The sequence below is a fragment of the Camelus bactrianus genome, chromosome 1, assembly GCF_048773025.1.
Source record: "Camelus bactrianus isolate YW-2024 breed Bactrian camel chromosome 1, ASM4877302v1, whole genome shotgun sequence".
NCBI classification, from domain to species: Eukaryota; Metazoa; Chordata; class Mammalia; order Artiodactyla; family Camelidae; genus Camelus; species Camelus bactrianus.
Window position 1 is genome coordinate 7621253 of NC_133539.1, and position 20513 is coordinate 7641765.

Sequence of the window (20513 nt, forward strand, 5' to 3'; positions counted from 1 at the left end):
CCCCACCATCACACTGCTCTGAGAAGAGGCTAAGATGAACTGCATACATGAACCATGCTTAACAGGGAGGCCCCTTCCAGCAATATTAGTGTTCTGACCAGGGGCATATCCAAAGGAAGGAAGCTCTAATGGTAGGATCTGGGACATTGACCTAGTTGTTTTGCAGGCTTTGGGATTCTGAGCCTTTCTGGCTCCCCTGAAGTCACACTAAGGGCTCAGTGGCCACTTGCTTGATCTGACACTAGAGACAGCTACATTTGGAGGAATGCCCATAATTGTTCCTGGCTTTATAAACATGAACAGCTGAAAGAATATGATGCAAAAACCCCCCACTGAAAAAAGAAACAACCTCCTGCACAAACACATTTATTTAAATCTCTGAATCGAGTTGTTCTCTGTTGAGTTATAAGGAGGAGTGAGTTTTCCAAGGGTGTGGTTTATGAGCCTTTCACAGATGGGTTTTCAGTGGGGGCACTGGTAGCTTCCCTCTGGCTATGGCTAGCTTGGGGGCTTTTTGGCCCAAAGGAGCAGAAATGAGCGGGAGGAAGGGGAGGGGCCTGGGGGATGGATCTCTTTGCCACGAGCCAGGGGCACACAGCCAGCCCAGCTCTTCCACTTGGGAGCGGTTCTGCTCAGCAGTGCTGGGTTAGGTGGGTTAGTGCCTCTCAAGGAAGAAATAACACATGTGGCAGTGAAGATTGAAAGTGGGGTCTCTCCCGTGCCCCAGATGGCACCAGAGATGGAAACACTAGCACTTCTTTTCCTGCTCGTGCTTCTCTGTCTCTGGAACTATTTGGTGGTAAAGTTAGTGTTTCACTTGATTTGATTTTCTTTCTCTCCGTCTATTCCGACCAGGAGAGTGAGGATGGTACGGCAGACTGGAAAATGCCCTCCACCCGCAAGATATGTCAACGTCCTAATCCCTGGAACCCGTGAATGTGGTCTTGTTTGGAAAAAGGACTTTGCAGATGTGATTAAGTTAAGGATCTTGGGGTGAGGAGATCATCCTGGCTCCTCTAGGTGGCCCTAAATGCCATCGTGAGTGATTTTACAGGAGAGATGCAAGGGGAGGTTAAGCAGATGCACAGAGAAGGTGGTGTGCAGACGGAGGCAGAGTTGGACGGATGCAGCCACAAGCCAAGGAGCACGAGTGCCAGCAGCTACCAGAAGCTAGAAAGGAAGCCTTCTTCCCCAGTGCCTGGGGAGTGCATGCAGCCCTGCCAGTCCCTTGATCAAAGACTTCCGGCCTCCAGGACTGTGATAGAATACATTGTGGCAGCTTTAAACCATCCAGTTTGTGGTAATTTGTCACAGCGGCCCTAGGAAATAGATACAGATGACTATGCCTCAGACACCCAATCCAGGAAATCGATGAGACTGTAATGTCTATCGTGGTGTACAGCTCCTCACTGCTCTGCTCAGGGGGGCTGTTTGCTGGGGCAAGACTTGTCTAGGTGCCTTAGAAAACAGCCCGCAGCCCAGCTTGCAGGCTAATACTTCTTTTTGGTAGGGGGAGGTAGTGCAATCCCAGGGAAGCCAGAGGGAGGGGGAAAAGGAGGGAAGGAAACACAGGAGCGTCATTGGTCATTTTCCAGCTGGCCACAGCTCCCCAAGAGCTCACAGCTGGCCATGTGGCCCTCTGCGACATCCCAGGAGAGGCTGTATTTAAGCAGTGTTGCTTGGAGCAGGCTGCGAGTGGGGGGTGGTAGGAGGGGCCAAGAAAGGTAAGCAGATTATCTGCTGGTTCCTTTCACTGTCTCTCCTGGGAAAGATTGCCCCATCCTTCTAGACTGCAGTTCCCAACAGTTGCTAGTAACTTCATGGGTTGGGTCATGCCTGACCTGGGTGCCAGAGCTGCCTGTAGCTCTGACTTTGGGAGGCATTGTGAAGGCTGTGCTGGGGTCTCACCCTGGTGATGCTGGAAATGGCCCAAGTCTTCCCTGGGGCCATTCCAGCTGGGACTGAGGTCAGGAGGCTGGCAGGGCCTGGCAGATCAGGGGACCATGTGAACTGAGTCAGGCGTCACGGAGGCTCTGGGCTGGTGGCCAGCATCCATGTCCTCTTGTTTTATGGATTTCCAGAAACTGGGGGACCTAAAGGCTTATCTGACCCAAGCACTCACACCTTGCCTGGGTCCCCATTACTACATCTCGGGTGCCTGTGACCCTGCTTACGTGTTTGCCATCAATTTCCCACTCATTTCATTCTTTCTTCAGCTCCTCTGCTCACCACCCCTGACACCTGGCCTTTTCTGTTTTCCTCTTGTCACTCTGTCTGCACAGCTATCCTCTTCCATCCTGTTTCCACTGCGTAGCCAACCTTGCTCTCCTGTGGATTCAAGGCTTCCCTCCCACTTCTGCATTTGATTAGACATCATAAAGGGAGATTCCCTTTAGGTTTACAGCACATGGATAGAGACTTGGGAAGGAGAAAAAGATTCTTTAACAGACAAAATAGGCACCAGGGACGCTCTTCTCTTTGAACGTGACAAGTGGAAGAAAAGACTCATTAGAGATAAGAGAGCTTAAGCAGTTGTCAGGTCGAATTTTGTTGGATGAGGGATGGTCAAGGTCATGCATACATGTGACCCACAGGTATACAGTCAGACGTGGGGCCCCTCCGGGGATCTCATGTTTGGTCCACGAAGCTAGATGTGGAGGAATGGCCTCTTTGCGAAGACCCTGGGATGTGGGGGTGGAAAAGAGACAGAGTGACCCTGAACAGAGCCCTAGATGTCCCCTCTCCGGCCCAATGGGCAGTGGGTGAGGGGTGAGTATCTCTGTGCGCCTGGGAGGGAGTCTTCACAATGCCAGGCACGGGGTCCATGAGGGCAGAGGGCCTCTGTGGGCATAGGTTGTGGGGTGGACTGAAAACCAGAGCTGGCCAGAACAGGGGTGGGGCTGTTGAGGGGTCAACCCCTGGAGAAGCAGTGACCAGAGTGGGCAGACAGGGAGCAAAAGTTCCTGGAATCATCTAACACTTAAGCCCAAGAACCCCCCATTATCTGGAGAGAGATTTCAAAGTGACTGTTTTTTTTTTAATTGAAGTATACTTGATTTACAATGTTGTGTGAGTTTCAGGTGTACAGCATAGCGATTCAGTTACGTACACATATATTCTTTTTTGATTCTTTTCCATTGTAGGTGATTCTAAGGTATTGAATATAGTTCCCTGTGCTATACTGTAGGTTCCTCTTGTTTATCTATTTTATATATAATCAGTTTGTATCTGTTAATCCCAAACTTCTAATTTATCCCTCCCCTCTTTTCATTTTTGGTAACCATAAGTTTGTTTTCTATGTATGTGAGTCTGTTTCTGTTTTGTAAATAAGTTCATTTGTGTCATTTTTTTTAGATTCCACCTGTAAGTGGTATGGTATCTGTCTTTCTCTGTCTGACTTACTTCACTCAGTGTGAGCATCTCTAGGTCCATCCATGTTGCTGTAAATGGTATTATGTCATTATTTTTATGGCTGAGTAGTATTCTATTGTGTATATGTGTATGTATGTGTGTATGTATATATGTATACCACATATATATTTATACTGATACCACATCTTCTTTATCCAGTCATCTGTTGATGGACATTAGGATGCTTCCATGTCTTGTCTGTGGTGAATAGTGCTGCTATGAACACTGGGGTGCTCCTCAAGTGATACTGATTCGTATTTCTTTTAGAACCTCTTCTAAGGCATCAATAGATATTTTTGTTGCAAAAAAGTTAGTTTATAGTTCATGTAGAAAAAAACCATAGCATAAAGGGAGGTATAGAGCTGAGACGAAAAGCTGAATAGAGGGCACAATCAGAGACCCAATGCCTACCGAGCCATCCATTGGGCCCACCTTCCTACACAGGACCTCCAGGCCTTGTAGAGTCCTCAGGTCTGGCTGAGCTTCCCCGAGTGGGTGCCATACTGTGTCCTCCCTCCTTGGCCTCCTGGTGCCATCTGCAGCCCACAGGCCACTAGAGGGAGGTGCTTCTCCACACTGCCCCTGCTGGTGCCCTCTGTGAAGGTGCCATCTTCACAGAAGGCACGGTCTTCAAGTGTAGCCCAGACCACTGTCTCCAAGGGGCCAGGAAGGGTGCTCATTTTCTGCAGGAGTTAGAAAATGCCCCTACTATACGCTGGACTGCATTGTCACTGGGACTGTAGCAGCCAGCTTTTGCAACTGGTATGTTGTGGTAACAGACAACCCCTAACATTACAGCTGCTTCCAACAAGAGAGGTTTGCTTCTTGTGCACACTGTGTTGACTCTGCCCCATGTTGTCCTCATCCTGGGACCCCAGCTGAAGATGCAGGGCCCAGCTTCCCTCCAGGGAAAGCTGGTTCTATGGCAGAAGGGAAGGAGCAAATGGCCTCAGAAAGCAGTGACTCTTAAAGCTTCAGCCCAGAAGCCTCACACATCACTTCCACTCACATTTTGTTGGCCACACCCAATGTCAATGGGGTGACGAGGTGTAATCCTTTCCCAGCGAGCACAGCAGATATTTCAGATAATAACACCACGAGGCCTTGAAGGCACACCGCCCATGCTCAGAGTCTCAACACGCCTCTCCGCGGGGACGCAGACCAGCCCGGAAGACCGGGAGAGGCAGTTCTCACTGGGTCTTCCGGTCTCCCCACCCTTCTCATGTTCCTCTCTCCTGCAGGCGTCTACGCAAAACTCCTCCCGTCCCCAGAAACTAGAAAGTTCTCATGCATGTCAACACATGGGAATCCACATGAGAAGAGTAGTCAGCTCATCCATTTTGAAAGGGATCAAACTGGGAATTCCACCCAGCAGATTTAGGGGTGCCTTCCCCTCCAGGGCTACACCACACTTTGCAATGCCGTTAAGTGGGGTGGGGTTACCCCCCGTTCAGTGAGTGAGCTTTCCGTTTGTCATCCCTCACCTGGGTCCAGTGCTCTGAGGTCGGAGAGGAAACTGCCAGTATTCTGAAGAGGTGGGCAGGGAGCAGACATTCAGAGAGAGAGTGCATAGCAGGCCGTTTTATTGCAGAACCACAAACGTGCACTGGGGGAGCGGACCTGCGGGTCCCACCAGTCCTGGACCATCTTTCTACCAGCCCTCCGACTTTCAGTGTGATGTTGTACCCTAGCCCTCAGACGTAACTGCTGCCCCCAATTCCTGAGCCCTCTGTGGCTCTGCAGGGATCATTCTGTTTCTGATGCCATCCCTCCTGCCACCTGCCCCCAGCAGGAAGGGTATAACTTCCTCCCTCCTGCTAAGTCAGATACCACTTGTCCATTCAGTTTTCACCTTTCCAAAGTTTTCCTCTCTTCTGATGCTTCTTCTCCTGAGCTTTTCGTCCTTGGGGGACATTCCTTGGTTTCTCTGTCTTTTTTGCCACTTACGTGGGATGTGAGGAGAGGGCAGAGATAAACATGTGTATGTTCCAGCCCTGAGGATGACCCAGAAGCCTGCCTGCAATACCTCTGGGTCTAGCCTGGCCCAGGCCGGCTCCAGGTGGAGGAGGCCTTCTTCCTCAGGGGGCTCATGAGCCAGGAGCGGGGAAGGAGCAGTGGGTGTCCCGGAGACCTGTTCTCCTTGGAGGCCACCCACCGTGCTCAGGTGGACACTGACCTAGGTCACACCCAACTTGCTTCACAGTGAAGCCTGAGGCCCAGTGAACCAAAGCGATATGGACATAGCCGGTCAGCAAAATGACAGGGCTGTGTGCCCGGTTGGAAAGAACAAAGCAGGGGCGTGGTCAGAGTGACAGCTGCCTGGATGTGGCCAGGCAGAACCAGCCGTCACCTTCTGTGGAATAGGGTTGCCTTTCAGCTTTGGTGTATTTCCATTCCCAGAAATCACTGCGATTAATTGACAATTAATTTAATTAGCAATTAATGTAATGAACAATTCACTAATTAATGTAAATTAAATGGAATTTATCAAATGCAAAATGCAATATACTTTCCCTTTCTTTCCTCTAAGAATATACCAAAATCGTAGTCCTGTCCCTTTTTTGAATTCTAGTATGCTAGTGCTCCCCCCACACTGTGTGTGTGAGTGTGTGTTTAAGGAAGAGAAAGGCTATTGGCTCTGGAAAAAGTGTAACTAGACTTGGACACTGCAGCCCAAACTCCAGTACTCCCAGGGACTGGGAGGTGGAGGTCCTCTGCTAGGGCCTCCCTCTTACTTTCTCCCTCCAAAGCCCCTCCCTCCCACCACTCGCCAGCTTGGCCCCCTTCTTCTTCCTTTTTTTTTTTTTTAGCTCAATAATTGCATTTTGTTAATTTTTAAAACTTTATTTTCTATTAAAGCGTAGTTGATTTACAATGTTAGTTTCCGGTGGACAGCAAAGCAATGCAATTATACATACTCATACATATATATTTTTTCTACTCAGATTCTTTTCCATTATATATTATTACAAGAAATTGAATATAGTTCCCTGTGCTATATAGTAGGTCCTTGTTGTTTATCTGTTTTATATATAGTAGTGTTTGTCTGTTAATCACAAACTCCTAATTTGTCCCTCCCCCACCCTTTCCCCTTTGGTAACCATGTTTCTTTTCTATGTCAGTGAATCTACTTTTTGTTTGTATATAAGATTTGATTCATTTTTTTAGATTCCACATGTAACTGATACATGATATTTGTCTTTCTCTGTCTGACTAACTTCATTTGGTATGATCATCTCCAGGTCCATCCATGTTGCTGTGAATGGCATTATTTCATTCTTTTTTATGGTTGAGTAGTGTTCCATTGTATTAATATACCACATCTTCTTTATCCAGTCATCCGTCAATGGACATTTAGGTTGTTTCCATGTCTTGGCTATTGTAAATAGTGCTGCTATGAACACTGGGGTGCATGTGTCTTTTCAAATTAGAATTCCCTCCAGATATATGCCCAGGAGTGGGATTGCTGGATCATATGGTAAGTCTATTTTTCATTTTTTAAGGAACCTCCATACTGTCCTCCATAGTGGCTGCACCAATTTACATTCCCACTGACAGTGTAGGAGTGTTACTTTTTCTACACACCCTCTGCAGCATTTTTTAAAATTGATTGTGGAATTTTTAATGACGGCCATTCTGACTGTTATAAGGTGATACCTCATTATAGTTCTGATTTGCATTTCTCTGATGTTGAGCATCATTTCATATGCAACTCGGCCCCCTCCTTTCTCATCCACCCCAGGTTCTTCACTTTCTCTCTGGCCTCCCCTGTCTGCGCACAGTGGTCTCTGCCCCAGGACCTCTCCTCTCCCCTCCCCGCTCCCTGGTGAACTCCGGCTCCTCCTGGAGCTCAGATGCTGTTTCCTCCCCCAGCCTCTCAAGTCTGCAGCCAGGGGGCCAGTCACCGCTGAGGGTCCTCTTGCCCCGAACTGCCCCTTCTCTGTCTTCTGGCACTGGTCCCACATAACTGCTCTGACGGAGTCCGTGAGCTCCGGGGAAAGCAGGGACCCGGGTGCATAATCCCTGCAGGGACCCTGGGCCATCGTGAGCACTGCGCCAATACGAGGGGAAGAAACCAAAGAGTGGAAGGGTGGAATTCATCATACTAATTCTGCATTTCCTCAGCTTGAGTCCCACTTTCAGATCATATTCAATTTCTCAATTTTTTAATTATTAAAAAGTGTTATCACGGAAATTTACTTGGGCCATTGTCATTTCCTTTTAGTGGACTGTTTAGGCATTTTAGCACAAAAATAACTCCTTGAGTGAGTGATGAGCAAAGCCATTAGTTAAAATTAATTGGAGTAATTAAAAGCAAATCGTTTGCCTGGGAAAACCAGATTTTAAGAGCTGGTCCAGGGCAGCTCTGCTGGGGAGCCGCGCTCCTGGGGTTTACCCCGCGCTGCTCTGGGCTTTGTTCCCTGGCTGCTGGTGGTTCTCACTGGTAGCCGCTATTAGTGGCGGTGACACGTTAATTGAACCTCACTACTTCCAGGTGTGTGGCACACTCCGGGGTCACCAATGCAGGGGGGGTTCATGTGCATTCAATTACGGCTGCGAGATGAAGGAATGCAACATGTCATACGTTAAAGTGTCAATTACCACCCCTTACGGAGCAGCCCGCAAACTAAACCAATCAGCCCCCTTCCCTGCGGAGCGTGCTCTGTTTGGGCTGGAAACACTGTAAACCATGTGCGTGTTGTGCAGAAGCAGGGAGGAAACAGAGAACTGAGGGGGAAGAACTAAAGGGTTGGAAAATCCATCTTGAAAACTCAGACATTGTTTCCATTTGTTTCAAGATTACACTAGGGGCTGTTACAGGACATAGGATTGGAAGCCATGACTCCGTGAAGACATCCACTCGAGAATACAGCCATTGACTAGGGGCTCAGGGATGCTGATGAAATACCCACCACTATATATGGCTGAGTTCTTACATGAGGCCAATTTATGACCTTTACATTTTAAGTGTTTACTTTCAGCCTTTACAGAAATGAAGAAATGTGTGCTTGTGTGCAAGTTTGGCTCTGAAATATTAATCTAAAATTGTGATAACTGGACAATCGAAACATGAAATAAATCTACGTAAGAAGAAATTTTAAAAGGAAGTTTTCTGCCTGCTCTGGCTGTGGTGAATTCTAGCCAAGTGTTTCCCCCTTTGGATTTATTCCGAGGAGCATAAGGCCATGACACCCCACAGCTGCCCCGTGAGACCATCTTTTGGTGGAGTTTTTCTTTCCTTCCTTCCTTTTTTAAAAAGGCATTTTTCTTAGAAGCCAGGATTCGTTATTATAATTAGTATTTATTACACCGTCTTCCTTCCCCAAACTCACAGTGATCAATCATGTGTACCCTCTTCAGCACTGCCCTGTGTGGAATAAGTATTATCCTCCTTTCTCAGGGGCAAGAAAAAGAGGGTTAACAGTCTCATTCAAGGTCACCTGACAAATTATTCCACATTAGAAACCACGATTGCTTAAGCTCCCCGATTGCTTAGACAAACAAGTCATGTTTTTCCTCTCAGTCCTTTCATTTTGGGGTGCTGGTGGCCCTCTTCCTTATGTTGACCTTTAAGTCCATTCATCAGTCATCAAGTACTTGTTAAATACCTACTTTTAAACGTGTTAATTGTAGGAATAAGATTCTTTGGTTGAGGGAATACAGATCGAATTTCAATCCTCAAAACCACACTGAACTCTTATTACTAAGAAAAGAGGTCATTGTTGGTGCAATTTCGCTTAATACCCATTTCTCTTCCATTCTCCTTCTTCCTGCATCTCCTCTGCCAGGGCTTACCTTCTCAAGGCCTCTTGCTTACGTATGGTGCTTTCTCTTCCAGAATTTGGACATTGGCTGTCAAATAAATTGAACTGCATGAAACTGATATTCGAGCATTTTTGATTTATGGAACTGGTTGTATGATTCAACCCAGTACAAGTCTGCTACAGAGGTTTGTGGCATTTGCAATTACAGTCAAACTGCACAATGCCTGGAAAAGAATTTTGAAAATGGCGTGATGCTACATTTAAGGTGTGTGTTACTGTTTTCATTATTAAAGTAATGATCTATTGGCTTCTGGATTTCTTTGTTAACTTGCTGCTGAAAACCCTCAATTGGCACCTTTTAAAAGAAGCCACGCTCTTCCCTCTTTTTTTGGGAGGGGTGAGTGGGGCCTGCTTTCCTGATGACTTGGGCTCCAAGGGGGCAGCTGGCCTGACTACATCTTAGTCAGCTTGGGCTGTTATAACAAAATGCTAGAGACAGAGTGGCTCAAAGAACAGAAATTTATTTCTCACAGTCCTGGCAGCCAGGAGTATGGGCCAGTTGGGCTCCCTGTGGGAGCCCCTTTCCTGGATTGTAGACAGCTGCCTTCTTGTGGTGTCCTCACGTGGCAGAAAGAGACAGCAAGCTCTCTTGTGACTCTTTTTAAAAGAGCACTAATCCCTTTCCTGAGGGCTCCACCCTCACGACCTAATTACCTCCCCAAAGTTCCACTTCCAAACACTGTCACATTGGGGATTAGACTTTCAACATGTGAATTTGGGGGTGGGGGACACAGACATTTAGTCCATAGCACTGCATTAACTAGGCAGTTTAATGAAATCCACCGAGCGGGCTTATTAACAATCTTGGCCTCAGTCTCTTCCATGGTCTCAATTCAGGCGACTTTTTCCCTGTTCTTCAACTTGTGCATCTTTTAAATAGCCTCTTTTGGTCCAGGTTCTCTAGAAAACTAAGCCTGAAGCAGACTTAGTACTAAGGCAATCTCAGGGCAGTGAGTGAGGAAAGGGGGAGCCAAGGCAAGGAAGATGGGAAGTAGGACACTGGATGAGGAAGACAGAACCAGTGGGTCGGCAGATGTGCTTTTCAGCTCCAGCGGATGTCACTGTGTCTAAGAATGTCCACTGGAGGGAGAAAGAAAACATCTATCATCTCTCTGGCTTCCAGGCTCCTGCCTCCCCTGGGTACATGTCCACTCCTTGTGGGGTTAACTCCCCTTCACAATCAGTTGCCACATCCAGCTCCTGCCCAGCCGGACAGAAGTCAGACCCCATGCCCTGCACGTGCATTTCAACCTTTTTTTTTGCTGAGTCCATAAGGGTCAGGAGGAGCCAGAGACTCTGGGTGTGGAGCTGGCTGGCCCTAGGCAGTAGAACATCATGGATTAAGGAAGCTGGTCTGGCCCTGGGGCCAGGCAAGCAGCGGGGGTCCAGGAAGAAGGTGAGCTGAGAGATCTTGAGGGGCACACTGGGTGGGTCTACTACACATGCCCATCCACATGTTGATTAATAAGTGGTTATTAATGCCTCCTCAGAGGATTTCCAGGAATTGGGACCCCACCCTCTTTTTGACCTTTTCTGGTCAGCCTGGGAGCTGCCCTGGCGCCTGTGGGTGTGCCATGAGGCTCAAGGTCCACTGGAAGTCATACTTCCGCCATCTTGGTTCTAACCAGTGTGTCCTGTCCTCAACTGCTGTGTCATTCCTCCAATGGCTGTGCCCCGCCCCCTTCCCTGCTGACTCAGCTGTAGAATAAAGGAAGGGAGCCCAGATGCAGTGAATGCCCACTGGGTAATCAAGCCACTTGCGAGGGCGTGTTGAGAAAGGCGTCTGACTCAGGCACGTTAGGCGTGAGCTCCAGGTGCCGACAAGACTCCGTGGCACACAGAGGGGCCAAAGAATAGATGGTTTAAAACCTGAGGTGGTGCGGGCCTGCACTTGAATTTTTTTTTAAAGTAGATCACTGTTCTTCAGTTTTGTTTCATCCGTGTTAAATGGGACCGACGAGTTGGGATTTAACAGTCCAGGTTTGCTTGGTGGAGGTGAGTGTGGGGTGGAGGGCAGTGTGGGGTGGGGAAGTTTGCTGGCCCCACAGAGCCGGGCCAGGGCAAGCCCAGAGGTGACGAGGCAGAAGGAGCTTGGAGCCATTGTCTGTGCGGTCTGTTTTGCAACCTGGGAGGCCACGTGGGGATGGAGAGCAGGGGCAGGCAAACGGGATTCCTACGACACCAAAAGCCACGGCAGGGAAGAGACAGGCATTCACGACACCTAGGGAGTTGAGTGGACATGAGCCGGGGTTCAGGGAATTCAGAGATGCTTTGAAGACCTCCTTTCGAAATACCATCCTGGCTTAGCTGCTCTCCAGCTTCAGGAGTTAGAAGATGAGTCTGAATAGGGGTCCAAAGGCACAAAACAGGAGGCCCCTTTGGGGATAATCAAGATATATCAGGTTTGCGGAGGAGTCTTCAGGGCACAGTCATTTGTGAACCAAACCAATGCACGAGGTCAAAGCATTTGCATTTGCATTTGCAAAGCATGCCATCACTTTTTTTTAAAAACAGGTATTTCTGTTGGCCAATCCTTATCAGATCCAATATTTGTTTTGCCCTAGACATCTTCACAAGTGTTCTCACATCAACCAAGCCGTGAGGAGCAAGGAGTTCCAGCCCAGTCATCAGAGTGCAATTGGAATGTCCTTTCTGAATCCTTGGAATCTCCCAGGGGCTTGGGCAGGAGACGGGGATAGAATCAGGAGAGAGACTCCTTAGGCCACTTTATCCCTTGCCCTGGGGATAACCCAAGTCCGGAGCCCTGGATTTTATTTGCAACTGGCTTCTTCTCTTTCTTGCTTCCCCAGAAGGTGCTGTGGGCACGTCCCCATCGCCCCAGGCTGGCCTGGGATCAAGCCCAGAGTTGGGAAAGCCCTCCTTTCCGAGTCACAGAGCTCTTTCCCTGGAGCCCCCTCCCCCTTGACAAATAAAACCAGGGCATGGAGATCATTACACCACACATTATTAGGCAAAATTGGATTAATTAACCTTGTCTGGCCTCTCAGCTTGGCAGACAGAAAAAAAACGGGGTCTAGTTCAAATGCAGCATTTTGAAAATGTCAGCCGTGACTCGGTGATAAATATTTATAAATATATATGCCACGTATCAACAGGGTGGCCAGTGTACTTTTATGTGTAAGTACACAAAGGTACTCTGTTGTTAACACACATTCAAAGCAGCAGCCTTGAAAGGGCCATTATGGCTTGTGCCGTGAATGTTTATTAAGAATAATATGCAAAACGGGGCGCCATCTGAATGGGCCCATTGATGGGGTATCAGAGCAGCCAGGGCTGGGATGGCAGATCGTCAGGAATGATAATAATGTCCTTAACAGAACTTGCCCCAGCCCGAGAGAGTGGTGTGATGTGTCAGGGGCCCTGGCCCCTTCTGGTTGTGGGTGTTTGTTCTGGAAACGTTGACTTAAGACCCAAGCAGATTCTTCAACCATGGCACTCAGGCTCTGAGTCACAGAGTTGTATGAAGGATTTTCCCTCTTGAATTGAGCTCCAAGTAGTAACTGGAGTTTTAGGTGTGCATCCCAACCAAATCCTTTCCTCCTCCGCATCCTCTAAGTAGGAGACATTTCCTGAGGATTTCCCCACATTCCTTCACAGCCTCTCCTCTGCTCTTCTTAGTAGAGCCCCTTTCAGTTTAACTTCCTCTGGGCCTCCCCAGGATCCCTTCCTTGTTTTAGGGAACTCTTCATTTATTCAACTGATATTTACGGAGTGCTTACTACACACGTGACTGACCTGGACCAAATGCTGGGGCTGCAGTGAGAGGTAAGATAGACATGGTCCCCACTCATCGTTCTGGGAGGAGACATTTAGAAATCAAGTTGACGGAGAACAAGGATGACTTCAGAGAGGGACATGGCATTTAAAATCAAGCAGGTTCGCATTAGGGAGGGTTTGCTTGAGGATGAGGGGGGCTGTTTCAGGATAGGAAGTCCAAGGAGCATCTCCAGGGGTGACAGGTGGGTTGAGAGCTGACTGGCATGAAGGATCCAGCCTTGTGCAGCCTCGTGAACACCGGAGGCCAGGAGAACTTTCCAGGCAGAAGGAAGAGCAAGGGCAGAAGGCCAATGAGGTACAAAGGATCAAAGGACATAGAAGCCAGGGAGCAACCGGCAGGTAGGCAGAGCACAAGAGGACGCTCACCCTGGACGTTTGTCTTGTGAAACTGAAAATGGCTCTTGGAATGGTGGTTCCTCTCAATCTGGGGTTGCCCGTGCCTCCATTGCTAAGAAGACTTGGGGAAGCCAGGAGATATTTTTCAGGTTGTTGAAAAAAAGCCCCTTTTTTGAAATGGAGGGACTGGGGATTGAACCCAGGACCTCATGCATGCTAAGCATATGCTCTGCCACTGAACTATACCCACCCCCACAAATCACCCTTGCTGATTGGTATACCTAGAAACATCCTCAGAAAAAAACCCACGGTCCACAGATTTGGGGTATTTCCCCTACTCTGTATTTGGGCTGGAGCTTGACTCTGTCTGCAGTGACATTTTTCATCACAGAGCTTGACAGATCCTTCTTTATTTGATCCCAGTTCACTTGGAGGCCTCCAAGGTAACTTATTTCCCCTCAGACACTCTTTGGTTCACTTATCACTCAGCATCGTTGAAAGATAAAAATTAAAGACTCAACTTTATCTATTATTCCAAGTATAGTTGACATCACGATCAATACACCCGGACAGAAGCTATTAACATTTTAATGAGTTACTCACTAATATTCCAAAGATGTGTCCACGAGTCATGGCCCCTTTGATTAAGGATGTACTCCGGAAACTACTGTAAATATATATAAGAAAGGCTCAGAACGAGGAGCTGTCACCCATCAATCCTGGGAGGGAGAGTGAGGTTTCATGAATAAAGAAGCTCACAAGGTGACTGTCCCTGGGCTACACAGTTTACTGTAAGAGCAATAACCTTTTCAAATGCCATTGGTCTGCTCTAAATGACAAACAAAGATGCCTACCTTTGTCAGTGGCCAAATGTGTGTGTGTTGGCAGGGTGGAGGGGTGAGGTGTGCAATGGTAGTGCTGCGGATAAGGTGGAGAGGAAATGTCTGCACATCTTTTACATTCAGATCTGAGATATCAAATAGGGAAGGGGTAAAGGTTTGGAGGGGAAAGCATGTCTTTTTTTTTTTTTTGAATAGAGGTACTGGGGATTGAACTCAGGACCTCGTGCATGCTTAGCACACACTACCACTGAGCTATTACCACCACCACCACCACCACCACACCTGGGGAAAACAGCTCCAGGAAAGGGGAAAGTTATTGGAAAAGAGAAGACTTGGCAGCTATGGGGGGAGGGGTGGGGATGACAGAAGCCAACAGAAGGATGTGTGTGTGTGTCCGGTGTGTTGACTGCTCTGGTGTGAAGACTCTCCTGGATATCCTCTCTTGCCTCCTTTATCCAATTTCCTAAAATTTCCTGGACAGGTGTTTTTGAGGTCTCCCTTGATCTGACTGGGCTCTGGACTCCTGGCTTTCTACTACGGCCGGCAGGTAGTGGAATCAGATTCTGACACTGGCTAATCTCTCAGACTGTGGTCTCAGGAAGGTAAAACTTAGTTCTGTGTTTGTGCCAAGGGGAAGAGGCCGACCTGTTTGTGAACTTGGGGCAAGGACATGCCCCAAGACTCGGCTTACCTTTGGTGCAGACACAGAACCCATGGCTTGTTCTTGTGCAGGACTTGGGCTTGGGGCAAGGGTGGGGGACTACGAGAAATGAGAGGGCATGACTGATATGCACCACCCTGTGAACTTTCTAGTGATCAGCCTGAGCCAGAGCAGGGGAGGGCGTGGGCTGTGGCAACCGGAATCTAGGCCAGGGAAAAGAAGTTGGTAAGTGGGGGTGAGGTAGGGATGAAGGTGAACCAAGGAAAGCATCCAAAACACGACTGCAATTCTGTGCTAGAAGGAGGAGGTGGGGGTGGGATGGGAAGGACTGAAATAAATTAACTAGAGGGCTGTGTTTTCACAACGTGGTACCATGAGCGCCAAGGATATTTAAGTCAGAACAGATCTAGTCTTTCCCATCCACTTTGCCATTTTGCTTTCATTTTTCTTTACTGAAAATAGGCAGGCTTGGAAGCCTGAATGACCTGAGTTCAATTTCAGCACACGTGTTTACTAGCTGTGAATTCACTTCGCCGGATCACCCAGGTCCAGCATTTGTCAAGTGAGACTGGTAATACTGTTGCTACCCTAGAGAATTATAATGCACCTCAAATGAGATAATGTGTAGCAAGCACTTACTACAGTCTGGTGCATGGTGAATAAATGCTGGCCAGGATGGCAATCTGTATTGTTGCTAATGACAGTGACATTGGGCTGTCCCTGTCTCTTATTGATGAGGGAAACTCATCAGCCAAATGGAAAAGAAAAAGACGGGTGGCCCCTGCAATAGTTTCCATATTGTCTTTCAAATAGCTGGAGAACAAGAGAGCTGACAAGCAACCTGACCGTGGCTCCTCGCTTTCTCTGAGATGACAGCTCGTTGGTGCATTTCTCCACTCTTCAGCATTTGGCAGTTATCTTACTGAGTGTCTACAATGGACTTCTGGTTTTGGCAACATGGTGGACCAAGATAATATGGAAGAACTCTGGATACAAACGCCTGTAAAAGCTGGATAACTGAATCAATTAAAAAGTCATGGATGAAAGAGAGGGGAAATCCCAGTGCTAGAAACACAGTGTCCTCTGGAAGCTGGAAGGCGATGGAGACATCTGTCACTGAAGCCGGAGCTTCCAGGCGGAGTCTCACCTGAATTAGGTCTCAGCAGTCCGTTGTAACACTCACTTAAGAAGATGAGACCTGGATCTCGGACGCCCCCGGAATAAAACTGAAACCCTCCAAAGGCACCAACACCCTCTGTGAATGGTGGACTCAGAGGCCAAGAAAGGTTTTTTGTTTTTTTTTTCACATCCAGGGTTCTGAGTCGGGGGAGAAACGCTATCCTGTGAGAAGTAAAACTTTAAGCCCAAGCCAGATGCTGTTTATAATATTGATTTACCTCAGTTGTGTGCTGAGTGATTCTCAATCTGAGGGTTTACCTAAAATTGGCTCCACAAACCAGGCAACAGAGAACCCCCTCAGAAGAAACAATCCCGGGTGAGGATTAGCTCATTACAAGCCAAGGACACGCAAGGACTCATGGCGCGCGTGGGCCGGCTGCAGGGTCAGCAAGAAGGGTGCGTCGCGAGCCAGCCTCTGTTCCAGGAGCCTCGCGGGGCGCACAGAAGGCTCTGGAACCTGGAGGGTAGACCTGGCGCAGTGGCCCCTCACGGTTCACCGTGTAGCCGTTGATGAATGTTCTTTTTGACCCATGAGGATGATGGCCATATGTAACTCTTCCAAGACACAAACTGTAAGAAGTGTGAAGTCCCCCCAGGAAGGTTTGCCAGTGCAGAGGACATCGGTGGCTTTAGCCCGCCCAGCATCCTTTCTCCCTGACTCCTGGGAACAGCCCGGGCTCTGGGTAGACTGCCAACCACATCCCCTACCCCTAGGCACAGTTTTGGACACATGATGCCTGCTTGGTCAAAACTAGTACCCTACCCCTGGCCGTGGTGAATGACCCAGACATGGGCATGTGACCCCGGCCAGGGCACCAGAGCGTCCTTTCCTGAGGTTTTGTGCATGGATGCCGAGAAGAGTAAAGCTTGCCCCGTCAGAGGTTTGGTGAGTGGAACAGCATAGGGCTGGAGCTGTCTGTGGCTCTCCCTCCCCCCCTCCACCCTGCCCACCCCAGCCACGTGCAAAGAGCCCACCCACAGCAATGGCAGCGAGAACTGACACTTGTGGAGCAATTACCAGGCGTCAGGTGCTGTTCTGAGCGCTCTATAAGAATAACTCAGTTAATCCTCAGATCAGTCTTATGGGACAGCTTATTATCCCCGTTTTGCAGATGAAGAAACGGAGGCATAGAGAGTTTAAGTAAATTGTCCTAAGGCCACATAGCTATCAGTTATGGAATCTGGACTTGAACTTCAATAGTTTGGCTTCAAAGCCTGTGCCTTAACAATAAACAGAGAGAAGCAGGACCATGAGAAAGACAGTTGGATGGGTGGACGGATGAGTCAGATAGATAGGAGAGCTGGTGATACCTGAGGGTTCCTGGACTCTCTGAAGCTAGCTCTCCTCTAGGATTCCTGCTTTTTCACTCAGTGAAGTTTTCTTCTTTGTATAACTTAGTCTGAGTTGTTGTGGCTGGCTTTGTTTGTTTTATTATTATTATTACTTTTTGTATCCAACATATTTTTCCACTGCCCTTCTAGTAGCAAGCATCCCCTTTGCCTTTGGGAACCATCCCCTATTCCCCAGGCTTTCTGATGGAGTTGTCAGTCAAGGTACCGCACCCTCTCCTGGCCACATGGGCAGAACACATGACACAGATCTGACCAATCAGAATACCCACTTCCACATCCATAGTGACTGGTTCAGGGATGGGCATGTGCCTGAAGCTGGATCCATCAGTGTGCCTTGGGGATTTTATTCGGCAGAGAATAGGGGAGACTATCTCTGCTGGACTTGCCGGGCCAGGAGGATGGGCACTGGGGCTGCTGGGTGACTCCAGGTCAGGGGGATGTTCTGTTTCCCACAGCTGACTTCTCCCCTGAGATGTCCCACAGTCACCTCGTGCTCAGCTTCTTCTAATCTGGGCTCACCTGCTCCTCCCCAAATCTGCTTTCTCTCATCATTTAAGGGGTGGGAGTCTGGCCTGAGAACACAGACAGATGAATCCACCCAGTTTTAGGTACTGTTGCTAGAACATGCGGCCCCTTAACCGAGGATGGTGCTTGGATAAGTGGAGTTTCTTGTATCTCCATCTTCCCACCACCCCACAGCCTCACCAGCGTCAGGGGCCCGAGGCCTGTGCGGACCCAAGGGGCCTGCGCCTGGAAGGACCTGTGCTTGTGTTAAAGCTCATCTGTCACCATCTTGAAGTCCTTAACAATTTTTGAATAAGGGTCCCTGCATTTTCATTGGACACTAGACCCTGCAAATTATATATCCTGCCTCCGCCTTCAGTTCCTGGTGGAAAAGGCAGCGGAATGGGCCAAGGAGCAAAGGGAGATTTTCTCTCCCGTGGGTTGACTTGCCTGAGCCCCTGGCAGAGGTGCTTTCAGCCCAAAGCAGGGAGTGGGGAAGGAAGCCAGAGCCCAGACTTAGTCCCAGACTGGGATAATCGAGGGTAGACGGTCGGTGTGGTCCCTCATCTGACACGGGGTGTGGGCCAGGAGCTTCTTTGGGATGAGTGAGGGCAGGAGCCTGTGGGGCAGCAGTGAGGCAAGGCAGGGTCCCCAGGCTGGACCTGTGATCAACTCCTCACCAAATGCCATCAGCGCCCAGGCTGAGGGGGAAATGACCCCAGCTGCAGGGGTCTGGCCATGGTACTTGAGGCTCACCCTGGAAATGGCAGAAACAAAAAAACATGACTGATAAAAATAACTCTCAGTCCATAGTTTGTTTCTGTAAAATTGCAATTAAACAGCCACTGGTACTTCCAAACAAACCTGGTACTAATATCCATCTCTGTGTGGTTTTATTTAAGGGCATGTGACTTCTGACGTCCCACATCACTCCTCTAGAACCAAAACAAGAAACTCCGTTTCATCCAACCCCTAATGCAGATGTGGAAGTTGATCGGCAGAGTGTGGTTTCCCAAGGAGGTCGTCCTTACGAGCACGTGCTACCGAAGAGGCATCAGACATGCATCTGGGACACAGGCTGGGTGGGGAAGACCCGCCAAATACATGTTCTTCCCTGAACGCCCCCCTGTCTGAATTGGCGATGTTTTTTCTAGAGAGGAGGCACCCACATATTCTGGAATTGTGCTTTCTCCCCCTCAAGCAAATCATTCGTATCAAGACTTGTTGAAATGTGACTCCATTGCAGACAGAGAATTAGAAACTGAGCACTGACACCAGATGTTACTCCTCTTTAAAAAAAGTACTATTGGGGGGAGGGTATGGCTCAGTGGTAGACTGCACGCCTAGTATGCACAGGGTCCTAGGTTCACTCCCCAGTACCTCCATTAAAAATAAATTAGTAAATAAACCTAATTACCTTCCCCAAAACTTTTTTTTATTTAAAAAAATGTATCAAAATCCAGGAATGTGTCACGTGTGTTATTGGGAAGGAATTTCATTATTAGGACATCTTTACAGCTAACAGAAGACATCCAGGTGACATCAAGAGGTTAAAATCATAGCTTCTTTTCAGGTTGCAAATAATAATAGCGTGTGTGTGCGTTCACTGAGGCAAAATTCACATAACATAAAATTAACCATTTTAAAATGAAAAACTCAGTGGCATTTAGTCCATGCCCAGTGTTGTGCAACCACACCTCTATCTATTTCCAAAACACTTTCATCACCCCAAAAGGACACAGAGTAAGCAGTTGCACCCCATTCCCCTCTCCCCTCAGCCCCTGGCAACCCCTAATCCGTTCCTGTCCCTATAGATTTGCCTGTTTTGGGTGTTTCACATAAATGCCGTCACACTACAGGTGGTCTTCTGTGTCTGGCTTCTTGCACTCAGCATAATATCTTCAAGGTTCATCAGCATCGCAGCAGGTACCAGACCTTCACTCGCCTTGATGGCTGGATAACATTCCACTGGATATTTATGCAGTGTGTGTGGTTTCTTTTTTAAGAAGTTACCTTTTTTTAAAAAAAATATATTATGCCTATCTGTGACCTTGTTTTTTGTTTTTCTCTCTTTTTTTAAATTGCAGTATAGTTGATTTACAATATTGTGATCATTTCAGGTGCACAGCAAAGTGATTCAGTTATACATACATAGATTCTTTTTCAGATTCTTTTCTATTATAGGTGATTACAAGATATTGGATTTAGTTCCCTGTGCTACACAGTAGGACCTCGTTGTTTGTCTATTTTATATATGGTAGTGTGTATCTATTAATCCAAACTTTTAATTATCCCTCCCCCCCCACCTTTGGTAACTATAAGTTTGTTTTCTGTGTCTGTGAGTCTATTTCTGTTTTGTAAACAAGTTCATTTGTATCATTTTTTAGATTCCACATACAAGTGATATCATATGATATTTGTCTTTCTCTGTCTAACTTGTTTAGTATGATCATCTCCAGGTCCATCCATGTTGCTGCAAATGGCATTATTTCATTCTTTTTTATGGCTGAGTAGTATTCCATTGTGTGTGTGTGTGTGTGTGTGTGTGTGTGTGTGTGTGTGTGTGTGTGTGTGTGTATACATTACCACATACTTTTTATCCAT

The 20513-nt window shown here is 47.8% G+C and overlaps 1 long non-coding RNA gene across 2 annotated transcripts in view; it reads left to right on the forward strand.

Moving 5' to 3' along the window:
- LOC123617316 (uncharacterized) overlaps positions 1-19371 on the forward strand; it is a 35404-nt gene extending 16033 nt beyond the window's left edge. The window contains exons 5-8 of one of the 2 annotated variants that reach the window (XR_012503903.1): positions 856-9441; positions 11801-13022; positions 15687-16938; positions 18812-19371. This is a non-coding gene — a long non-coding RNA (uncharacterized LOC123617316). The remainder of the gene's footprint in view (positions 1-855; positions 9442-11800; positions 13023-15686; positions 16939-18811) is intronic. The other variant, XR_006725416.2, reaches the window with a different exon arrangement.
- Positions 19372-20513: the final 1142 nt, after the last annotated feature.